Source organism: Balaenoptera physalus (assembly GCF_965194825.1).
Source record: "Balaenoptera physalus genome assembly, chromosome: 7".
NCBI lineage: Eukaryota > Metazoa > Chordata > Mammalia > Artiodactyla > Balaenopteridae > Balaenoptera > Balaenoptera physalus.
In genome coordinates this window covers 46,766,475-46,784,659 of record NC_138886.1, presented here as the reverse complement: position 1 = coordinate 46,784,659, position 18,185 = coordinate 46,766,475, and the positions used below count along the sequence as shown (strand labels likewise).

General features: G+C 35.3%; 1 long non-coding RNA gene across 1 annotated transcript in view; it reads left to right on the top strand.

Moving 5' to 3' along the window:
* LOC309664990 overlaps window positions 1-14,569 on the top strand; it is a 37,539-nt gene extending 22,970 nt beyond the window's left edge. The window contains exons 4-5 of the long non-coding RNA XR_014266126.1: window positions 5,112-10,684; window positions 10,735-14,569. This is a non-coding gene — a long non-coding RNA (uncharacterized lncRNA). The remainder of the gene's footprint in view (window positions 1-5,111; window positions 10,685-10,734) is intronic.
* The last annotated feature ends 3,616 nt before the right edge of the window (window positions 14,570-18,185 follow it).

Sequence of the window (18,185 nt, the reverse complement as noted above, 5' to 3'; positions counted from 1 at the left end):
TTAATTAGTTTTTTTAAAACTTTTTTGAATCTTCTCTTTATGTTATGTAGCTGTGGTTTTTTTTTTAATTTATTTATTGTATTTATTCTTTTTTTTTTTGGCTGCGTTGGGTCTTCATTGCTGCGTATGGGCTTTCTCTAGTTGTGGAGAGCGGGGGCTACTCTTCATTGCAGTGTGCGGGCTTCTCACTGCGGTGGCTTCTCTTGTTGCGGAGCACAGGCTCTAGGCGCACAGGCTTCAGTAGTTGTGGCATGCAGGCTCAGTAGTTGTGGCTCGTGGGCTTTAGAGCGCAGGCTCAGTAGTTGTGGTGCACAGGCTTAGTTGCTCCCTGGCATGTGGGATCTTCCCGGACCAGGGCTCGAACCCGCGCCCCCTGCACTGGCAGGCGGACTCCTAACCGCTGCGCCACCAGGGCAGCCCCTAATTTATTTTTTATTAAAAAAATTTTTTAAGTCAAATACACCATGTATAGAAAACTGCAAAAATCATAACATCTCAACAAACAGTCATGAAAGGAACAAAACAAAATAACCACCACCGGGGTCAAAGAATTGAACAATATTAGAACCCCATAGCCCACTTTGTACATCCTCTCTGTCACTATCCCCTTCTTCCTCACCCCAGATGACCAGTATCTTAACTTCTAATGCCACACATTCTTTTTTCCCTGATTTTGAACCTGTAAGCAAATCATACAGTCAGAATATTTTTACAAAGGAAATTCAGAGGTGCAAGTTAATCTGGCAAGTGAGTTAAATCGTGGTTGTAGGTAAAGAAAGTTTCTCAGGGAGTACTCTCCACCCAAATATCCTCCAATAAATATAAATTATAAGTGCAAAATACGCAGCAACAAGTTAGCATTTTTAAGAGTCAAGGGGCACTTTTTTTATCCCAATCCCGGCACATGTAAGGGTGCAGAGAAATGACCCTTTTCCTATAGCGTTTCTCAGAGCTTAATAACACTTGGCAAATTGTATTAAAATATTAAAAATATTTAACCCTTGATCTGGTTATTCTAATTCTAGAAATTTCTTTTAAGGAAACAAATAAATATGTGTAAATTATGAACAAGTATCTTTAAAAGAATATCATTTATGAAATTAAAAAAATACCAGATGGTTAGATAAATCATAGGTTAGTGAAAAAAGTAAACAAATACTTGAGGAACTTTTGTGATATTTTGTAAATTAGTAAAAAAAAAGCAGGTTATAAACCCGTGTGCCTTCTGTAGGCATGCTAAGAAATTGTGCTTCACTCTTAGTATTTGGCCGAAATCTGCAATTTGCCTTTGACCTTGGCCTCAGCATTTGGAAAGCTAAATAGCTGAATTTTGACTTCAGTGTCATTTCTGGCATTTTGAATTTATGCATGATAAAAACAATCATGTGATTTCTTTGGTTATATTTTATAGACATTTCCCAGGCTGAATAATGACTCCTAAAGATATCTCTGGAAGCTGTGAATGTTACCTTATATAGCAAAAGAAAGTCTGCAGATATGATTTTGTTAAGGATCTTGAGATGGTTGATTATTTTGGATTATCAGGGTGGGCCTTCAATGTAGTCACAAGTATCCTTGTAAGAGGGAGGCAAAGGAGATTTGACCACAGAAACAGAAGGCAGTTTGACCACTGAAGCAGCTAGCTTTGACAACCAAGGGGCTAGGAGCCAAGGAATGCAAGGAATGCAGCTCTAGAAGCTGGAAAATACAAGGAAATGGATTCTCCCCCTGAGCCTCTGGAGGGAGCTGGCTCTGCCCACCCCTTTGATATTGACCAGTGAAACTGATTTCAGCCCTATGACCTCTAGAATTGTAAGCGAATGAATGTGTGCTGTGTTAAACCACCAAGTTTATGGTAATTTGTTACGTCAGTCATGGGCACCCAATACAATAATCAATGTAAGCAGGAGTTCAGGGTTGCCATATAGTATCTGCTGTCATTGGTCATGCCCTCTGCATGTTTTTCTAGTTTATTGTTAAAATCTAAATATTCACGTTCAAATAAAGGGAAGCCTCCCTCCCATCTGTACCTGGAATAAAAACTTCTCAGGTGCTGACATCTTGAAATCCTTCCAGTTTCCGTTGTAGTATAAATGGATATTCATTCAATTGCAAAAGTAAGATGCAATAGAAAATGATGTTTGTGAAAGCCTTTAATTTTTAAAAATGATCATTTTAGCTAGACAATATCAAACTTGGTTTGCATTTGCTTGCTTGGATTCGTTCCCACACACATATGTACCCAGATCTATAACTGCAATCCAAACTTATCTTCCAGGCTCTGGCTTACATTCCAGCTGCTTGTTGGGTACCTGAGCTACATGTCACACCTAGTCAGGTAGCTGGGTTTGAAAATTGAGAGCCTGCATATTAGTTTACGTGGACCATGCAGTATGATTAAAAAAAAATAGAAACATTTACATAAAAACCAGATTTTAACTTGACCATCAGAAGACCGGAAGAGTGTTTTAGCCTGCCTGCCCATTGGAATTCACCTAGGGAATTCAAAACAAAACAAAACAAAAGAGATTCCGATTCAGTAACAGAGGTTTGAGCCCAGCTATTGGTATGCATTTGAAATTCCTCAGGTAATTCTAACGTGTGGTCAGCTGTCAGAACCGCTGAAGCAGCTCTGGCTCTACTTCCTCCTGGTGCTCAAAGTTAGAGTGGCATCCGCGTCACCTGGAAATTTTAGAAATGCTAATTCTCAGGCTCCATCTCAGGACAACTGAATCAGAATCTTTGGAGCTAGGGCCCAGCAATCTGTGCTTTAAGGAACCCATAAGGTGATTCTGAGTCAAAGTCAAGTCTGAGGACCACTGCACTGCGACATAGACCCAGCCTATCTCTAGTATTTAGTTCAGCCTATTTTTACTCAATTAGGTTAACTACCTAGTCTCTTAGCTCATATTTTAAGACCCCTGATTGAACTCATTATCATTTTTCAAAATCAAACCTGTTTCTTAAATTTTCTCTTTCTGCTTATAACAAAACAACACCGACGAAAATTCAGGCATCTGTGATTCCTTGCCTTTTTCCTGTAAAACTATTAATTTTATTTATTGAAATAATTATTACCTTCAACTTTCCAGTGTCCTGGCATTTTAGGTCTGGGTTTTAAAGAACACATAGCTGTCATATTTTTTAATCCAATCTCAGAGTCTTTGCTTTTAACACGTACGTTTATTCCATTTCTATCTATTTCTATTTATTGTGATGACTGATGTACTTTGTGCTTTCTGTTTGTCCTTATATCAGTTAGGATTAGGTTTGGTTGCGCATCAGGGAAAATCCAAAATAAATACTCAAAATGGAAATGGATTTCTCTTTCACATAAACAGACATCGTAAATTGCTCGTCCAGGGCAGGCATAGTGGCAGAGTTGAAAGATACAGAGGTTCCTTTCAGCTTACTGCCCCAGCATCCCTGAACTATGACTCTTGGCTTCCTGGTAAGAGAAGGCTGCCAGAATTCCAACCATTGCATTCATATCCCAGGATTCAGAATGGAGAAAGGGGAGGAAAAATGACAAAGGACTAGGGTCCACTGCGTTTTGAGGAGGTTTCCCTTGAAGCTTAGAGCTCAGTGATCAGAGTTTAGTCACATATCCACACTTAGCTGTAAGGAAAAATAAAGACTGTACACTTTTTCTGGGCAGCCAGGCTCATAGTTCAAAATCAGTAATTGTAGTATTAAGAAGAGAGAACTATTGTAGAGGTAACTGCATACTCCTTTTCTTCTTACCTCTCTTCTCTTGTATTGATTGCAATTTCTCTATTCCTCCATTTCCACCTCTTTTTTTGTTTGGAAGAAATGCTTTCTATTTTTATCAGTCAACCTATAAATTTTAATGCACTTCCCTCATTTAAAGCTCTAAATTTCACTCTAAGCATGTCTTTAGCAGCGTTTACAAGTTTGGAAATAGTATTTTCATTTTCAGGCAATTAAAAATACTTTCTAATTTCCATTGTGATATCTTCCTTGACTCATGGTTTATTTTGGTGTGCATTTCTTAATTTTTCTATTGGTTGGCGATAAACAGCCCCCAAGTCTTTGCAGCTTACATTAGTAAGGCTATATTTTTATGTGCTTACAAATTTAGCATTGCTTTATCTTCCTTGTGAATTGAACTTTTTATCACTGTAAGATGTCCCTGCTCATCTTTATGCATTTTGCCTTTAAGTTTCCTTTGTCTGATAAATTATACCCACAGTAGCTTTTCTTTAGGTTGGAATTTGCATAATATATATTCTTCCATCTTCTTACTTACAATCTCTGTGTCTATATGTATTGCGCATCTCTTTAAACGACCCATTGTTGGGTTTTATTCATTTGTGCAGTTTTACAGATTTTCTATTTTAATTTGATCACTTATTTTATTGACATGTAATATAATGTATTGATAAATTTATGTTTAAAAATTCTATCATCTTACTAAATACTTTTGTTTTATTTACTCTATTTTTCTTTTCTTACCTTTTTAAAAAATTGCTTTAAAATTAATTAAGATATTAGTTTTAAAATTAAACTAAACTATGTTAATTTTTCATTTAGTGTACATTCATTTAAATTAATTTAAAAATTATTTATTCTCTCTATTATTTTGGGAATTTTATATTGGGTTTATTATTTTAATAATAGATCAAAGTCTAAAATTAATTTGTACCTTTACTCTTTTCCTTGGCTAATCTAAATACTTAGAACACTTTAAACTTGTTTACATCTCTCCCCATATACATGTCATTGCTGGTGGATGTTTATTTAAATGTTTGTGTGTGCATGTTAATATTACTGGATATTCTGTTTTCCACTTCAGATCCATTTCATCTCTTTGCCTCATGGCACGGCTCTCTTGCCCTCTGGCTTCTGGTTTTGTTCAACCAATAGGAAAGGGAGGGAGGTGCTGACAGGAGAATGGAGTGTAGCAGGAGAGAAAGGCCAGGATACATGCTCCCTTGCTTCTCTCATGGCTGGCTGGCATTCTGGCAGGGTTCTGGCAGGGCTGACTCTTCCTCCTATGACTATGGACCTTGTTGAATGTCCCTCACTATAGAGTGTTGGCTTTATTCACTGGGCTCTGAAAATACCATTTCCACCTCCTGTCTCTTCAGACTTTCAGGAGTGGTCACTGCTTCTCACCTGTGCAAGCTCTAGGTTCTCCAGTACCCCTTGTGGATTGTCTACCCTTCTGTAAAAAATTCCTTCATTATATCATTTACAGAACTCCAGCCAGGTATGCCTTTTGTTTTTGCTGTGACCCTGATATTATTCCTGTAGAATTTCAGATACATCTTTTTGTTTTGTTTAATTGTATAATTAGTTATGTATAATAACATAATAAGCACTAGCAAAGCACTACACAAAACAAAGTACTTTGAAGATAACCTACATGTATACTTGCAGTCCTTCATTCCATTGCTCTGTCCCCTCTCTCCTACCCGGATGAGAAAATTATGAAACCTGTGTTTATTATTCTCCTGATTGACTTCCACTGTATCTCTATGTATTCCAGAAAATGGTATGCATGTGTTTGTGTGTGTGTATGTGTATACATTTTAGTCAGTTCTAACTTTATTTTTTTCTTATTTAAATGTTTTTTGTTTTGTTTTGTTTTTTGGCCATGCTGCTTGTAGGATTGAACCCAGGCCACAGCGGTGAAAGCACCGAATCTTAACCACCAGACCATCGGGGAACTCCCTTAAATGTTATAGCTAGGATTCATTCATATTGTTGCTTGTCACGTAGTTTCTTTATTTTGACTGCTGGGTACTATACTTTTCTGATAATAGTTTATTCATCCAGTCTTTGATAATGGGTTTTGCGGGGCTTTGCTATTATGAATAGTGCTTCTATGAACATTTTTGTATACATTTCTATTGGCTATATATCTAGAATCAAATTTGATATTTCTTAAGGAAGAGGAATGTTAAACTTTGGGATATAATGTCACAGTGATTGTATCAATTTGCACTTCTATCTCCAATGGAAAAATGACCCTGTGGATCCATATTCTTCAGCATTTGAGTATCAGGCTTTTTAATTTTTAATAATCAAAGAGATACAAGGTGGTATTGCACTGCAATCTTGATTTGTTCTTCTTTTGTCACTAAGTATCTTGAATACCTCATCATATGTTTATTGGTTAGTTTTGTTTTTGTAAAAGCCTATTCACATGCTTTGCACAGTTTTCTTGTATTGTCTGTGTATTTTAAAATTATTTTGTAATGTTTAAAAATATATACTTGATTCTAATCCTTAATCATATTACTAATGTCTTTTCTCAGTTTTGAATCTCTAAATTTTAATTTACCTACAGTATCTTTTTAATGATCAAAATATTCTTAATTTTAATACAATTAAATTTATCAATCTTTTATTTTTACAGTCAATGTTGTCTTTTGTGCTTTTTAAAAGAAAACTAATCAAATAACACAGACCAAAGATATACTGTCATCTTTTCCTACTAAGAACTTTAAATTGTATTTTTCCCTTTGAAGCTTATTTGGGAATGATTTTTGTGTATGGTGTGAAGTAAAGTTAGTGGGGTGTTGCAGCTGCCTCATACTAGCTCAGGAAACATGGCTGTTAATCTTTCAGGAATTCGAGAGTCAGGTGACTTTACACTGGTTACTCGAACTCAATCACGGGTGGAGTATTTGCATTATGGGAACTGTCAAGTGCTACAAACCAGTGCAAATCAGGGCCTTTTTTGTTTTGTTTTGTTTTTTTAGAGTTGGTTTACCAGCACAGCATTGAGTAGCAGTACTGATTAATCTTCTCTATGTGGATAAGCATTTTTTCAAGTTCCTTTTATTGAACATCTTGCTTTTCTCCAATAACTTGACATGCTATCTTGTCATAGAATAACATTTCATACGAATATGTGTGATTTGGAGGGGTTCTTTGTTTTATTTCTCTGGTCATTTTGCCCATCCAACTACCAATACCACATTGTCTTAATTAGTATGTCTAGCTTTGCAATAAGCACTAAATTTAGTAGAAAAAGATGATTCTTTCTGCTCTTTTTCTTTAGAAGAGTACCTGCTATTCTTGGCTTTATACTCTTCCATATATATTTTAGAATCTTTTTTACTTTATGTTTCATGAAAAGCCATGTGTTGAGATATTGATTGGAATTTGGAAAGAATTGACATCTTCATTGTATAAACATTTCTATCCATGAAATGGTATAGTTCCCCAGTGTATTTAGCAAATCCTTAATATTTCCTAATAAAGTTTAAAAATTCCCTGTTGAGATTTGTACCGATTTTGTTAGATTTATTCTTGAGTACTTGATTTTCAAATTTGTATTACACTGGCTAAGCCGTCCAACACATTGTAGAATTTAAGTGATGTTAGTGGACATCCTCCTCTATATCCTGATTTTAAAGGTAGCATTTCAAATGTTTTCCCATTTAGATTGATTTTTGATAGTGGGTTTGTTTGTTTGTTTATATTTAGAAACTCTTTATTAGTTTAAAGAAGGTTCTTTTTATTCCTACTTTACTTAGAGGTTTTGTTTTATTATGAATGTGTTGAATTTCATAAAATAATTTTTTTCTATTATCTTAGATTTTCATGTTTTTTTTCTTTTTAATTCTGTATGTTGTCAGTTACATTTATGGATTTTTCTAATATTAAAAAATCTTTGCATACTAGAACTAAAGCTAAATTGGATTTGCATTTAATTACTTGCATTGTGAGTGAAAATATAAATACATCTAAAAATGTATGATAATAAAATTATCATATATTAACATCTGTTAGGCTCAGCAAAAACAGTACTTCAAGGGAAATTTTTATTCCTGAAACTTATATTGAAAAAATTCTTCAAATGAATGAAATAACTGCTCATTTTAAGGAGGTAGGAAATCCATAACAGTATATACCTAAAGAAAGTAGAAAGAGGGAACTAATAAAAGTAGAAAAGGCATGAATTAAGTTTTTTTAAAAAGACAAAACAGAGAAATTCAACAAAGCCAAAACTTGACTTCTTGAAAAATATAAGATGGAGCATCCTTTGAAAGACTGAGCAATAAAAGAGAAAAAGGATACAAAACTATTTTGATAAAATGGGACATGCTTGCAGATAATGTAATAATTAAAATGAAAATTTAAAAAAACCCCACTTTCAACAGCTATGTGTCAACCTATCCAATTGTTCCAACACCATTTGTTGAAAAGACTATTCTTTTTCTACCAACTTGCCTTTGTGCCTCTGTGGAAAGTCAATTGTTCATGTATGTGTAGGTTTATTTCTGGACTCTATATTATTCCATTAATCTCTTTGTCTGTCTTTATATCAATACCACACTGTTATAATAGCTGTTACTTTATAATGAATCTTGAAATAAGGTAATGTTCGTCCTCCAATGTTGTGTTTTTCAAAGTTTTTCGGTTTATTCTAGATCCTTTCTATTTCCATGTGAATTTTAGAATCAGTTTGCCAATTTCCACAAAAATGCCTTCTGGGATTTTAATTGGGATTGCATTGAATCTTCTTTCTTCTCCTTCAGGGACTCCAGCTATGTTTTATTAGATCATGTCTCTATTATTTAGTCATTTACTCACTCTTCTCTATTTTTCGTTAATATTTTGTCTGTCTAGGTTTCATTATGGAAATTTTCTTCTATCCTAACTAGTTTACTAATTCTTCCTTCAACTGTGTCCAGTTGCTATTAAATAATTCATCTAGGTGGCATTTGATAATGGCCATTTTTAGTTCAAGTATTATTTTTTTGTTATTCTTTTTTTAGTTTTTAGATCTCTTCTGAAATTATTAGTCTTGTCTTTTAAATATAGATATTTTAAAGTTTGTGTCTGATAATTTCAATATCCTAAGTCCCTGCATTGAGAAATGCATTTTGTCTGTTGATCCTTCTGGCTTTTGTTCATGCTGTCTTTTCTTCTTCTGACTGTGCTAGACATTATGTATTAGGCATTGGATTTAAAAATTTGTTTTCAAATAATTGAAGATTTATGATGATCTTATCTTCTTCTTAAAAATATGTATATTTGCTATGACCTTTATTTCTATTAGACATATATTGGACCTTCTCATTCTAACCTCTGTGTTCTTGAAAATCTGTTTCATAATCCCCATATCTTGATTTCTCTGTGCTGCATCCTAGATAATTTCCTCAAATCTATGCTCTATTTTACTCTCTATTCAGCTATTTTTAATCTGTTGTTTAGAGCATCAATTGAGTTTTTAATTTCAATGACTTTTTTCTTTCTAGAGTTTTGATTCTTTTTAAAATTATCATGGGTTTTTTTTTGGTATTATCTTGTGTTGATTTAAATAAGATGAATATTCTCAAACCTTCATTTAACTGAAGAATTCAACAGAATCACAGATATATTGTGTCTTTATAAACAAATGGTAAAAAAGGAAAGTTTAAAGTTCTTCTGGACTAACAACAAAACCTCAAATAATCTGTCAATTCAAATAGTATTTCTTGGGCAAGCACGTAGAAGTTTGTTGAGGTTATATTTCACAAAACACAGCAACAACCGCCAAAATCTGAATGTCTTAAAAGGCTTATTTGTATAAATAACACTTCCAAGAATGTGTTATGAAATAGAGCAGGATTATTTATTTTTATACAAACCTCCATACTGGGAAAGAGAATCATATTGAGATGTTTTTTTAAATGATCTCAATTTACCACTTTATCAGAACTAAATTTAAGACATGACATTGTATCTGCTCCTCTGTATTGTAAGGGGAAGAAGAAACATTTTATTATTATCTTTCTGATATTCCTTTCATTAGCATTTGGGAGGGACTGCAGTTTCAAGTCTAAGTGATGTAACACAGACAAAGAGTAAACGCCTTTGTTTATGAAATCTCAAAGAAGGAAGAAATTTTTTTTACACCCACAGCCTAGACTAAGGAGCTGTTGACCATGCTGTTGCCTCCCCATCCAGTGATTCAAAAGGCATATTTTTCTATTACATTCTTTAGTGAATGTAAGCCATTCAGCCATGTGGGGTCTTAGTTCCTACCTCCTCTTCCTGCAACCTTGACTGCTCTCCTTACTTGGCTATTAAACCCTTTGGCTATCAAGGCAGCACATTCTCAAGAGCAGGAACAGTTTGTTTACCTCTCAATTTTAAGTTTCCTCTGTTCTTTTGGCTTCTGGAACTTTTTTCTTTTACTTTCTTATTGAGCCAAGTATGCATTCGACAGTTACTTATTATATTTTTATCTTGCATTTTCAGTTGTGTTTTAGAAGGAGAATTTCCCCATGATCTAGCCTGCTATAACGAGTGAAATGGAAATTATTTTTCTAAAAAGAGCACAGTCATTTTAAAAAAAACTAGTTCGTTCATAAGACTACTAGATTTTTACACTTGCTCATTTTTTGTTTGCACATATTTTTGAGAAACTTTTTTTAATAAATGTCAATCAATATAAGAAAATATTCATACCCTCTTATATATGGTATATATTGTTTATTATTAGCTACAAGCATAAAGGTGTATGTGTATAGAAACCTCTTTCCTGATTTGGAGCTTTTTTTTTTTCAGTTTTTCCCTTTTATAGAAAATTTTAGTCAATTTATATTAAAATTACAAAATCATACAAGATCATATTAGTTTGTTATCTCTCCAATACTAAGTTTAATACTTGTACTTAGAGTTCCAGGTTGAACCTAAACTCAAGCTAAAATCTACCAGTGTTGAGATATTTTGAATGTGTCCAGAATACTGATCATATTGACCCATCAGGAGCATTTTTAAAGGAAGGGCTAAGATCTTCCTGGGAATACCTCTAAGTGAGGATAGCACCAGAGAAACAAACTGAGGTCTATAGTAATGCTTTGATTGTCAGAGATGAGGGTTGAATCTGATCACAACTTGCCATTTGCTATTGAGATTTGCTCCTAACTCAGCACCCCTTCTCCCAGACAGGGGTTTTCATCATAATGTAAGGAGAGAGTAGGCTGAAATTAATGAATAAAAAACTGTTAATTGATGACAAGTCATTCTCCCACAGACCCAAAGAAATTCCAGGGGTATTTAATTTATCTGTTACATGATAGAGAGAAATGCAAGAGTTAAGAGAGAGAGAAAGATTCTCCCCACAGTGGCTTTGGTACATGAATGAACCCAGAAAATACATTATCACTGGTATTTTTGAAGACTCCACCGTGTCAGTCATGGCAGCAGAGATGTAGAGCCCATGCAATGCCCAGGAGGTAGGGTAGCCATGGAGATAGGAGAGCATTCAGGCAGCAGAGGGTTGTTACTGGCAGCTTAGTGACCACCAAGAGAGAGATTGTGTCCTTGGCTCTAAGATCAGCTTTTCTTTAGCTGTAAATGGCTGCAGCCGGGTGCTCTCAGATGACTTTATGGACAGCAAAAGCCTGGTAAGAACCCTCACTAAAAGGAACAGATCACGAAACGGGAAACAGATGAGACAGAATGTGAGCTGGTGGTTGCCAGGGCCTGGGGAGAAACTGATTAATGGGGAAGGAGTTTTACTTTGGAGTGATGGAAACGTTGTGGACCTAGATAAGGGTCGTGGCTGCAGCACATGTGAATGGACTAAATGTCACTGAACTGTTCCCTTTAAAATGGTTAATTTCATGTTGTCAAAATCTCACCTCAATAAATTATTTTAAAAATATACAGAGGAAGCAGATAGAAACTTATTACTGACCACATGTGACAACCCAAGGATATACCAGTTAATGGATGATTCTTTGATGAGGCTGTAGACCTTGCAATACCATGGATACTAAAAGCCTGAGAAACTGTTTGTATTACTTTCAAACTGACCCAGGAATGGCTGCCCTGGGGAAATATGAGTTTCATGCCATTTAAAATATTTTGCTCCCGTGTCCTATTGTTTCAGTTTCATTTCTTAGATATTGTGACAACATAAATAATGATTAGCATGTATTGGATAACACTTCAATATTCTAAAAGGATAAATTTGTATATTTTTCTTGTTGTTTCTGAAGGATAAAGAATGATTTGCCTCAAGTTCCCCCTCATTCAAAGAATAAAACAAGAGTCGGTATTAATCCAAAATCTTTCCTAAGTTGCCCTGATTAGTTTTGGAAAGGGTTTGTACAACAATCTGGGAATCGGGAATTCTTTTCTCTCTGAAGTCAGACTACTATGACTTTAAAGCACTGAACAGCAATTTAGAACGTGGAGTTTAAACATTTTAAAAACAAATGGTGTGTGAACATAGGAAATGGTTTCCCTCAGGCAATAGTGTCATGATTTGTCCTGAACCCAGATTTCAAAGCTTCCCTCTAAACCATTGGGGGTTGTTTCTTGCAGGATACAACTTTCCTAGGCAAAAAAGCAATGGCACACTTCTCTCCCTCATGTTCCTGTATGAAGACTAATTTTTTAAATAAGAGAGTCATGAACTCCCTAAGCATTTATAATCTCCTAACATTACCTGTGGGCGATGCAAACTGTTTCTCCAAAAAAAATGGACTTCAAAAGTTCAAAGTCCTAGAAGAACACTGGGAAGTTTACTGTGGATTAACTATTTGATTTTCTAAGAGATTTTTTTCCCCCAAGTATGAAGTTAGGTTTCCAATTCAGTCCCCAAATTGCAAAATTTCAAGAAGCACACAGCTAATGCCAAAAATTGTTTCTTTCTTTGGATTTTAAGAAGTACCAGCATACAGAGATTCCACTGTGTTCCATAGAATTGCAAGTTATTCATTCCTTACCACTTGACCCCAGTGTACCATTACACGGTATCAGAATTAACATTATGTAACTTTTTTATTTCAACTACCATTTGAGTGAGGACTGACCTTATAGCTATTTTTTTATGTACCTCCATATCTGGGCTATCACTGATATGTGCATGGACAAGTTCTTTTACCCCAGTCAACATATAGAAAGAGACTAGTGGCATTCTCCCTCAAAAGTGTAAAATAGGAAATTCATAAAACTGAGTAAATTAAATCCTTCTTTGTAAGTGTAGACTCAAGGACACAGAAACCTTGGTGTTTCAAAGTCTCTTTTAGGCAGCTGGCTTAGAAAGGCATTTTGCTTAGTAAATCCATACTAAATCCTGTTGCAGTCTGGATTCATACCAATGAAGTATCCAGTAGCTGATGATTCCATTTCATCTGCCTAGAATTCTACACTCCAGCATTTTAAACTATTGGAATTCTGTTCATTATTCAAAATCAAACTTTCAGAAAATTACATTAGCCAAAACAAAAACAGCAACAATGACAACTGAAGTGATTATGAACCTAATTCTATTCTAAGTGCTTTATAAATCTAGATTGAAAGTACTATTTTCCCCATTGTATGGATGAAAAAACCAAGGTTTCGTGAGGTCAATAATATCCTCAGAGTCCTACTGTCTTCCTCGTCCTTCCCAACTCACCATTCCAAATCAATTTAGTCCCTACCTTCTTTGACTTGCCACCTCCTATAGAAATGTGTTAATACCTTGATATATCTCTTAATTTAGCTCCCATACATACGCTTGCTCATTCTTCCAGCAGCTTATAAATTGAGGAAATGGCCCATCTCACTCAGCTTTGTATCAGATGTGGTTCAGAGGGAAGTGCCTTGCACATAATAAAATATTTCATAATCATTTTAAAGTTTTGTAAATTATTGATATTGATGTTAGAGAAGTACTTTGATTTGGGTGTAGCCCACCCAGTATTCATCCTCTGAACAGCTAATGTTTTATTGCTTCCAGATTACCTGAGCAATGGTTCAACTTGAGTTGCCACAGATAAAATATTCATATTACAGTTAAGAACCAGGGTCCCCAACCAGCACACCTGGTCCAAAGAATTTTCAGAAAGTCATCAGCACCATAGTTTCCATTCATGAGACTGTGGTTAACCCAGTTCATAAAACAAGAGACTTGGTGTTCCTCTTTGGTTAATATAGGAGGATACTTCCCATGAAACTTTGTTTATTTGCCTTGAGAGGCAAGGAGACCATGACCATGTCACCGGGCCAGTATTCTTAATTTGTGGCAGCTTTGCATTGCCAGTTTTTGTTATCTTAGGTTGAGGTTAATTTGTTCTGTGACCACATTGTCATTCTGCCAACTTTATTTTCATGTTCTGAATAACTAAATATATAGAAGTTTCAGTGACTGGAAAAATATTACATTTCCTCCTCTCATCCCCAAGCGAAAGAGAGAAAAGATCTCTGCATATCTCTCATAATGCAGTTTAAAAGTAGAAAACCCTGAAGAATTTTTATGGACTTCTTTTTCAAGCAAATATTATGAATAGGTTACCTTATCATCTCCACACTTGGAATCATATTATTTACATCTCTGCATCGATTGGGCTGGCATTCTTCTACTAGACAGAAAGCTACTACTCCTCGACAGAGAGAGAGAGAGAGGCTGCTACTTCTCTTCCAAAATCCATTATTCTCATCTTCCATAATAATAGGTTTGAGGCTGACATGTGAGTGCATGGCACAGTTCCAGAAGTTATGTGTGCCAGTGTTTGGTCTAGGACTTCAGGCATCGAGTATACCTCTTCTATCTCCTCTTTCCTTTTCTACCAGCAGGAAGCTAGATGAGGTGGGAATTCAGTCCTGACCAGAGTGAAAGTGACAGTGACAGTGTCAACTGGTGATAGTGCCTAAGGGGTAGCATGACAATGACTTCAAAGGAATCTGGCTTATGAATGACCTCAAGGAGTTGGGCTCCCCTGCAAACCTGAAGTGAACTCATAGGAACATTTATGGGAGAGGGACAAGGACAGTTTTTATCTGGATTTTTGGAAATCATTTATAATTGTTTAGTCTTGCCCTGACAAATACATCTGTGAGTGGATACCCCTGTTGTAAACTATTGTCATAACTACAGGAGTCATCAAAAGCAATTGAATACCCAAACACTCTAGTAGCAAAACTCAATCTCTCACCATTTATTTTTTGGTCTTTTTAATTGAGTCAGTTATATCTACATCCACATGATGTAGAATTTTGTCAATTCATAGGGAGTATTTGGCCTTCTGTTCCAGATTTTCCACTATGATTACTAGAGATCAAAAAGTCTGCTAAACTTAATCACAACTTGATATCAGGTTGGCAACCACTGGCATGAACACACTCTGGACTGTGTTATCTTGCATTTTAGCTTTAACTTTACGTACATGAATTCTGTAATTCTCTTCCATGATAGAGATCAATAATCTTTTCATTGTTTCATTAAAATGTATTTTTAAAATTTTACCAAGCACTCTAATTTTTTTTTTTTTTTTTTACTTTCCTAATGTTTTGGTCCAGGGGTCAGCAAAATGTTTCCGTAAGGGTGAGATAGTAAATATTTTAGGCTTAACAGGCCATAGGCTTCTGCACAACTATTCACCTTCACTGTTGTAGAGCAAAAGCAGCTTATAGATTACACAGAAATGAAAGGATGTGACTGTGTTTCAATAAAACTTTATTTACAAAAATAGGTAGTCAAGCTGGATTTGGTCCACAGGTCATAGTATGTTGGCCTATGCCTTTGCCTATATACTAACAAGGATAGCCTGGATAATTATTTCAACTTCACCCTATCTGTGCCCTCCTGACCTTTAGCCCCATCTGTCTTGACGGTTTTTTATCCTGTCTTGATCTGCTTTCCTCACTTCTGCTGCCAGGCTTCTAAAGACATCTGGAAAAAAATGTATCCTGATTAGAGCCATTTCACATTTTTATTTTTAATATCTGCTCATTTCTCTGTTTGTCACTAGTCAACACTCTTTCCTCTTCCTACTCTAAACCTGCCATCAATTGTCCTAGATAATGACAAGCTGCTCTCCAAAGGGGTTGAACCAATTTACACGTCAGTAAGGAGTAACTGAGATTCTCATTGTTTCACATCCTTGCTGATATGGCAGACTTTTGATTTTTTGCCAGTTTAGTGGTTGTGAAACAGAGCCAGTGCATTCCACAGCTTCAAGGGGACGACACTCATATTTGAGTTCGTAAGGATGGTGCTCCCTGGAGTGGAGCAGTGGGTGATCCGTGCAGCTGTATATAGCAACGCTGGAATGAAGCATATCTCAGTGTGACTGTAATGTAAAATTGCTTGATTATTAACGAGTTTGTTTAATGGCTAGTCATACTTCTTCATTTGTGAAGCATATATATTCATGACTTTCACCCAATTTTTAAATCTTCCTGTAGTCTGTATACTAGGGCTTTGTGGGTTATTTGTGTTACATATATCTACTCTCAATTTGTGGTTTGTATTTTTACTCTTTTGAGGGTGTCTTTGGATGAACAGAAGTTTCTTATTTTCATGAAGTCAATTGTATCACTTTTCTTTTATGGTAAGTGCTTTTAATGTATGATTTAAGGAGTTATTCCTTGTTCTGAAGCCAGAAAAAAATTCTCCTAGATTATCTTCTAAAAGGTTGAAAATTTTACCTTTCACGTTAAAGTTTTTTAACTAGCTGGAATTGATTTTGTCTGTGTGTCATACAGCATTATTTATTGAGTAGCTCCTTTTTTGTCCTTCTTTTAATCTCAGTCATAAATTAAGTTTCAGTACATGCATTACTTTGTTTCTGTTTTCTTTGAGTCAACTTAGTCTTTGTCCAAATACACATTTTTCATTCACATAGTGTATATTCAATTTTAAATACTGCTTCTTTATTTCAGAAGTTATCTTATTTTCAATATTTCCACATTGTTTTATAACATTGTGCCTATATACCTTTTTGCAGCATTTTTGCTTATCCATTCCCTATTATTGGTCAGTTAAACTTTTTCCAATATATTGATACTACAGAGAATGTTATAATGGACATTTTATGTACATATCTTTTTCTTCTGCTGAATAATATCCTAAGGATATAATCCCAAGAGTAGGAATATTGAGTAAGAGGAATGATATTTTATGGTTTTAAATACCATAAGTTAAATATTGCCATACTCAATTCCAAAATCATGATTTCATTTTAACATTTTAATTTCCTGCCTCCGAGTTATTAGTAATGCAAAGGTACTTTGGTTAAGTTTCAGTAAGCATTTATTTGATTGCCCATGAGGCTAAATAAGTTTCCTTGAGTCTGTGTATTATGCATGTCTCTTCATGAGTGGGCCTCCTGCGCATTCTCTTTATATTGAAGTCTTGGTGCTTTACATAAAAATTTGAATGTGCTCTTTATAGGTTACAGATTTAGACTAGATAACTGTATAACTTGATTTCTTTTTTAAAGTAACATTTATTTTAAGCACCTACTTAGTCTGTTTTTTTCTTGTTTTTTTTTTTTCATTCCATCATACTGGACAAATCACACAAGATCCTCTTCCAGCTGCATTTTGGCACAGAAGTGGCATCATCTCTCTGAAACAACATCACTTATACCTCTGGGAACTAGAGATTGAATTACGGCTCTGCTCAAGAGTTACCCGCAAAGACTGGCTTCAAAGATGAGGGTTTAAGTTTCTATCTCATTCAAAGCAGTGGCAGGCATAGAAGCAGAGCACAGTGAGTCATCCTCATCCTTTCATAGCACTCAGCTTAGCTGGCAGGTCACAGCTGACAGCGCCCAGCTTTTAGATGAAGGAACATCAAGTGCTATGTTAGCTAATTACAATACACTAAGCTTGGAACCTGACTCCCAGAGTACTGAGGAGGAGATGCACACACAGCCTCTGTTTCTTCACATTGGCTATTCACCAGGGTGCAATAAACTATACAAATTTCCTTGGACTGAACCCCAAGGAAAACTAAAGCACATCCTGCTTCTTCAATCATTCATTTTAGTTAAGAATGGGACCTTTCACTTGCTTAGAAATAATGGTGGAGAGTGCTTCATAGATAACATCTGTCAGTCTTCGTTCTCCCTCTCCCCTTCCTCCCTCACACGTCTAATAAGTCACTGAAGCGTGTCCATTCGGGATGCATACATTTGGATATAGCCTCTCTTCTTTAGCGCCATTGTCTTAGTTCAGGCCCTTATCATCACTCATGTAGATTACTTTAATTCCTATAAGTACATCTCTCTTCTTCCACTTTCATCTGACTTTTATCCTGTACATTAGTGAGAACATTTTCAACTACAAATACAGAAACCAAATTCAAATTATGTTTATGAAATAAACAACAAAATATAATTTATTAAATAAAAAAACTGAAGAAGAGAGTTGGTTTCAAGCATAGCTAGATACAGGTGTTCAAATGATGCCATCAGAATTCTGTCTCTGTTTCCATC